The following is a 7278-nucleotide window of genomic DNA, read 5'->3' as shown; positions in this document are numbered from 1 at the left end:
GGGGACCTGGAGGTCCTCTTACCATAGAGATGTGTAGGGGTTAACCAGCCCATAGTGACAGGAAGTAGTCTGAGCCAGCATCATTTGCAGACTGTCAGTTGCTGACTGTTGGTCAATGATTTGCTGAAAGTTAGGGCTGGCAGTTCTGGGGAAGTTGTTGGCCGAGCATGAGTTGGTGGTTGGGGGTTGGTTGCTGGTAGTGTGGGTTAGTGTTTAGTTGTTGGAATATAAGGCGGGCCTGAGCTCACTGAAAGGGCTTTTGGCTTTAGCTTTTAAAGGGCTTTTTGCCTCTGGGATCTCTAGAGAGCAGGAGATCTGCCTCATAGGCAAGGATCTGTTGTCAGTTAGTTACTGACCATTGGGCTGCTATAGAAAACTGATTGAAGAAGTGAGTCAGTAGTAGCTTTCTATTATTTTAGGGAGTTAGGTAGTTAGTGAACCATTTATAGATAGTGTAGGTTAGATAGGCCTAGTGTTTGCCAGGCAAGAAGAAGCTATCCTCAGAAGACAGAGGTAGTATTTGGAATTTTAGGTATATTTAAAGAGTATAAGATTAGTAATCTTTCTTTCCTCTTTTCTGTCTTTCTATTGGAACTTTGTGGGGTGATTGTTATTATAGACAGGTATAGGCAGTTTTAGTTAGTAAATATAGGTAGTTATAGGATAACTAGTATGAAATTTTCTTTACCTCTTTCCTATATTTCTCTCCTTTACCATATTCATTTTACTATATTCTTTTAATACCTCTATTTTAATTAAACTAAATTGTTAATTGTTAAGAGCTGCTAGAAGTTTTCTTTTCTCTGATTTAAAGGGATAATATTAATTTACAACTCTACTATATTCTCATTAAAATTTAAATTATTAAAAACTGCTCTCTTATTTTATCAAAACCCCTATTTTAACCCTTATGCCTCCTTCCTTTCTTCCTTTTCCTCTAGCTTTGATTTCTGTGAGGAAAGAGGCCTGCTAGTGGAATGGCTGGGTCAAAGGTATATACAATTTAGTGACTTGAAGAATAGTTCAAATTTCTTTCCAGATTAGCTGGACCAGTTTACAGCTTTATCAGCATTTTGCACAGATGTTGTAGACCTGATATTTTCTTTTTTCTTTTTCTTTTTTTTTTTTTTGTGGCTCCTCCAACAACTCTCTCTTAACTTTTTTGCATTTTCTGCCAATCTGACTGGTATGAGGTGAAGCCTCTAAGTTGTTTTAATTTATATATTTATAATTGCTAGTGGTTTGGAACATTTATTCCATGTAGTTGTTGATAGCTTCTATTTCTTTCCTTGAAAACTGCCTAAAATTACCTTTGACCATTTATCATTAGGTATGGCTCTTGTTCTTATAAATTTGATCATTTTCTTATATATAGGTGCAAAAGTTTTTTCCCTTTCATTAGCTATTTCCATTTTAATTTTAACTACATTGGGGTTTTTTGTGCAAAAAAATGTCAATTTTATGTCAACATTGACATTATGTTCAATTGTGCATCTGATTTTCTCTAGGAAGAAAAATCTATTTTTTCCTCATTCATGTTGTGGAAAATGTTTTATTTTTCTTTTAATTTCTTTATAATTTGACTTTTTGTACCTAAGTCATGTATCCATTTACTTTTCTTGAACTTTGAAGAAAACTAGTTTTCTTCTGTGACCATAGAGTCATGAAAAGTCAGACACAACTGAACAACCACAATAGTTTCTTAAGACAAAATTGGTGAGAGAGGGAATATTTTCCAGATTTGGGGGACAGTCAATTCAGAGGCACAGAGATCAGAGATAGTGCATATGTACGTAAGAAAGTGAGCTGACCAGTTTGGCCAGACCATGAAGTACATGTTGGAGAGCAATGTGCAAAATAAACCTTGAGAGATAGGCTGTAGCCAGACTGGAAGGGGCTGGCAAAGGCAAGCTGGAGTTTGTGTTTCTGCCTAGTGGCTAGAGAGAAGCATTGGATTCTTGTCAAGCAGGAGCATGATGACATGGTCTCACATGTGCTTTAGCATCATCACTTTGGCACAGCTGTGTGTAAGATGAATTGGAGGACTGAGGCAGAGATTGGGCTTGAGGTGACAAAGGCTTGAACTATGATGATGGCTACATAATCTTAATCATCAAAGAGTTAAAGAAGAGAAGGCTAATGACATTGGAGAGGGACAATCAACACTCTGGCAACCGACCTGGATCTGTGTGCTTCAGGTGTGAGAGGGAGGGGAGCATGACTTGGATGATGTAAGTCCGGGTTACTTGGAAGGATCATGGGCCCTCATTGGGAATGGAGAAGTTAGAAGAGGCAAAGTCTGGGATAAAAACGGTGAGTACATGTTGTATTGAGAAATCCTGGGAGAAGGGGCAGATAGTTAGCACAGTAGATATAACTCCCTGACCTGGAGTTGGGAGGCCTTAAGTTCAAATTTGGCCTCAGGTACTTTCTAGCTATGTGACCTTGGATTTTTCTACATGTTTATTTATGTAGTTCTTAATTTAAAAAAAAACACACATTAGAAAAGGGCCTTTTAACTTCCTCAAAAGCAGCACTCTAGTTCCATATACAATATACAACTGTATGTAATCAGTTAATTAAGAATTATTTAATGACATCATTGTGTTTAGACTAGTCACTAAAATAGGTGAGAAAACCCTTACTGCTCTTCTGTCTTATAATTGATTTTAAGATGGAAGGTAAGGGTTTGGGGGTGGGGAGGAATAATATCCAAGGGACATCCAGTTAGAGACAAGCACTTAACAAATATAATAAGTACAGAAAATGAAATAATTCTTACCCAGAGGAGTTTGCAGTTTAATCAGGTAGAAAAGTTCATATAGAAATATATACATGATGGCTAGAGTCAGTTCTGCTTTCACTTTCACCCTTTTTTTAAAAAACCCTTACCTTCTTTCTTAGTATTGATTCTAAAACAGAGTGGAAAGTTGGGGTTTAGTGACTTGCCCAGAATAACACAGCCAGGAAGTATCTGAGGCAAGATATCATTGATAACTTTGGCAAAAGCAATTCACTTAAGTGGTGAGGCTGAAAACTAGATAGTGAGAAGGTAGGATTTAAAGGCAGCAAGTGTAGAGTTTTTGAAGAGTTTGAGAAAGAGAGGAGAGGGGTGGGATTATAGTTTGATGGTGCTATTATCTATACAAGTAGTTTTCAGATCATTGGGCGAGAACTTGGGCATATTTGAAGGAAATTGTAAGGGTTAAAATAGGGGTTTTGACAAAATAAGAGAGCAGCTTTTAATAATTTAAGTTTTAATGAGAATATAGTAGAGTTGTAAAATAATATCCCTTTAAGCCAGAGAAAAGAAAACTTCTAGCAACTCTTAACAATTAACAATTTAGTTTAATTAAAATAGATATAGTAAAATGAATATAGTAAAGGAGAGAAATATAGGAAAGAGGTAGAGAAAGAAATTTCCTAATGTCTATACTAGTTATCCTATAACTACGTATGATTACTACCTAAAACTGCCTATATCTGCCTATAACTACTGCTAATAACAACCACCCCACAAAGTTCCAACCCAATCCAGCTGTTAAAGGCATTTTCTTAATTTCTCCTTCTGCCTCTTTAAGAGGCAAGAGCACAGGATTTCTAAGTAGAGCAGAATTGACTGGGACCAGTGAGCCAGAGCTGAAGATTCTGTTACCAAGGAGATGAGGGGAGAGATAAAGGAGGAGTCAGTTAACAATTAGATCTTTTGCCCCTGGATCTCTTGAGAGCAGGAGGTCTGTCTCTGTCTCTGCTACTGGAAGTTGGGAGCTTTTGGCCTTGGGATCTCAAGAGGGCAGGAGGTCTGTCTCTGAGGCAAGGGGCTACTGGGAGTTTACTACTGACAGTTGGAGGATAAAACCTTATTTAAGGAGGTTGTAGATGGTGGCTGTTGATTTATTAGTGTAAGATAGGTGAATCAATTTTACATAGTGTAGGTTAGATAGGCCTGGTCTGGAGACAGAGAGAAGTAGGGTTTTAGAAATTTTAGTTAGTATTAGGAATTTAGGTATAGTCATAGGGTATTCAAATAATAATCTCTCTTTCCTCCTTTCTATTTTCTATTTGTACTTCTTCTCAAATTAAACTGTAAGTGTTTTATTCAACTGCTTTCCTCACTTTTGTCAAACTCCTACTGTTTAACCCTCATACAGCCCAATCAGTGTTTAATCCAACCCCAACTTAGGTCTGTCATTGAAGACCAGCCACCTTCCAAAAAGTTCAAGGAAGGAAAAAAAAACCTAACAGCCCAAACTGAAAACAGCCAAAAATCCCTCTAAAGACTAAAGCCAAAAGCCCTCTCACTAAGCTCAGGCCCACTTTTATATTCCAGCAACTAAATGTAACCACCAACTCATACCCAGCAGCCAACTTCCCCAAAACTACCAGCCCAAACTGTCAGCAACTAACCTACCGACCAACTGACTGTAGTCCCCCGTTTATACTCTTTCCTATGTCACTTCCTGTCTCTATGGTGCCTCCTTCCTATCTCTATGATTTTTACTTTCTGTCACTGTGGGCTGGTTAATCCCTACACATCTCTATGGTAAGGGGACCTCCAGGTCCCTCATTAAATTAAAAAAAAAAAAAAGAATAAAGAATTCCTTTTTACAAAATAAAGAAGGAACCAACAGATATGGAAAGACTGAAGATTCAGTGGGGGGGGGGATGATTAAGGATGTAGTCTGCTAGAGAAGATGGGAGGGCATGTGATCAAGGGCACTTGTAGGGCAGGTTGACCCAGATTAAGGACAAAAGCCTCTTCTTTGTCAGTGAATAAGGAAAGGAGGATTGAGTGGGAAATGACATAATGAGGAAGAGGGCACTTGAGTCATGACCAAACAGGAGTGAGTTAGTCAGTTAAGAAAGAGTAAAAGTATTGGCATGCAACAATTGGGCAAAATTGAGGTTATGCAATAGAAATTTGTAATGGACCCATACATTTGTAGCCAGTGTGATTGCACTGATTTTCTCCAGAAGCATTTAGTAGTGCTATGGATGGAAGGATGGTTGTGGTTATCCAGGGCTGGGCTTTGGAAAGGAATGAGTGGTGATGGTACAAGGAGGCCAAGATCTTCAGGATAGAGGACAGTGTAGAATTGAACTAGTTAAGGGTAGAGTCCAGATTTTGACAGAAGGAAAGTGCAGCCCCAAGCCAGGATGTTGATATATCCTTGGAAGCAGGGAAGGGGCTAGTATCGATTGGGAAGTTGTGATGGAGGACGAGGTACAAGGGGAGATGCAAGCATAAGAGGTTCAGGTTAGGCAAAGCAATTTCAGAGTTGGATGCAGGTAGAATCCTAGTACAGGAGGTTGAATAAAGAATATGATCATCCTTCTGTGAGAAATCATGGGAACTGAAATTAATGAGCACTGGGAAGCAGTGTTGTTTGAGGGGATGTAAAGGCCTGCATTTGGGTAGAGAAACCTGGGAGTGAATGATTAAACCCTTTGAATAAGGAAAGAAAATGATGTAGGGGGTTGTGAAGAATAGAGAGAGCCCTGGACCTGGAGCCAGGAAGACCTGAGTTCTCCAGTCTCAGACACTTGTGACCCTGGGCAAATCCATTAACCTCTATTTGTTTTAATCCACAAGAGGAGGAAGTAGCAATTCACTCCATCATCTTTGCCAAGAAAACCCCATGGCATGGACAGTGTGGTCCACAGGATCATGAAGAGTCAGACAATAATTACCTAGAATACTGAAATGGCAGGTATAGGCCAGATGTGAGACTTGAACCTAACCCACGTTCTAGTCCAGGACTCTCTCCACCTCACTAAACATGAGAGCCTGAGGCTTAGGCTGGCACCTTGGAAATGGGCCAAGATGGCAATAAATGGCAAAGATCAATGTTAGAACAGCTGGGAGACAATGGGTGCACAAATGCATTGTTGATGGAGCTGTGAGGTGGTCTAACTATTTTGGAAAGCAATCTGGAATTCTGTGAAGAGAGGGACTAGAATGTGCAAACCATAAACCTAAATATTTTTAGCAATACTTTTCTGTGGTAGCAGTGAACTGAAAATGAGGTAGGTGCCCATTAACTGAGGAATGGCTAAACAAGTTATGGTAGAAAAATATGAAATATTACTGTGTAGTAAGAAACAATAAATGAATGCAGAGACCCAGTGAAAAAAAAGCCGTATATGGCATGACATGAAATGAGGTCAGCAAAACCAGAAAGACAGAATGAAAGAAAGATAACCAAGTAATCAAAACTAAATGCTAGGAAATGGTATTGACCAGCCTTGCCCAAGGTCACACAGCTATCTGAGACTGCGTTTGAATTTGGGTCTTCCTATCTCCAGGCCCAGTGCTCTTGTCTTTTGAGCCACCTACCTTGCCTCCTAGGCAAAAGGTTGAGTGACTTGCCCAAAGTCACACAGCTAGTAAGTGTCTTAGGTCACATTTGAACTCAGATCTTCCTGACTTGGGCCCTGTGCTTTATTTACAGGGCCATCTATTTAGCAGTCTCATTGTAGGTAACTACTTAAACTAAGTTGTGGAGAAAATGCCATCTGGCCTTAGTTATTTCTTAACCAAACCAATGAATCATGGGCTGGACTCTGTTTTTAATGTCACCCCATTTGACTTCCTGAAAAACTAAATGCAGTGCATCTATGTGCAGTGACAGAGTAAAATCAATTGTATGAAATATTCTTTGTGTTTATATTTATGCACAATAGGAATGTGGAGATTGACAGAGAGACCTGAGATGTTATTGAATTACCTTCTTAGACATTGTATTTTCCAATGAAACAATGATTTGAATGTTGAAAACTTGAAGTACGCAGTAAATAAGAATCACCGAGATACTTTTCTCTAGTGGGATCTATTTCCATTTTTATAATAATTTAAAATTTAAGTGTTAGCCTTTTATGAACCCTTTTAGTTCTGAATTTAGACTTTGTTCTGTGATTGTTAATGTTTATTTGGATGTAAATATTTTTATTTTTTCCTTTTGCAGATTATTCGTGATAAGACAGTGGTGTGAAATATGGCCTCATTGAGGATGATTTCATCTTTGGAAGGCAGAATCTTCTTCCCTGAAAGGAAAACACAAGCAAAATAGATGTTGGAAGGAATAATGCTGAACCTGGATTCAAAATGTCACAGTGTACATTTTTGATCTAATTAAGATAAACAGATAGGTCACAAAAACCTATTCAGAGATATGCCTTTTAGCAGTTCTTTCTTAAATACACTCCAGTTGGATCCACCCGACTCTTATGATGATTTTCTCTTTTTAAGACATTTTCATCTTCAAGGGTTTGACTAAG

The sequence above is a fragment of the Gracilinanus agilis genome, chromosome 6 (assembly GCF_016433145.1).
Source record: "Gracilinanus agilis isolate LMUSP501 chromosome 6, AgileGrace, whole genome shotgun sequence".
Taxonomy (NCBI): Eukaryota; Metazoa; Chordata; class Mammalia; order Didelphimorphia; family Didelphidae; genus Gracilinanus; species Gracilinanus agilis.
Note: the sequence above shows the minus strand (reverse complement) of the source record.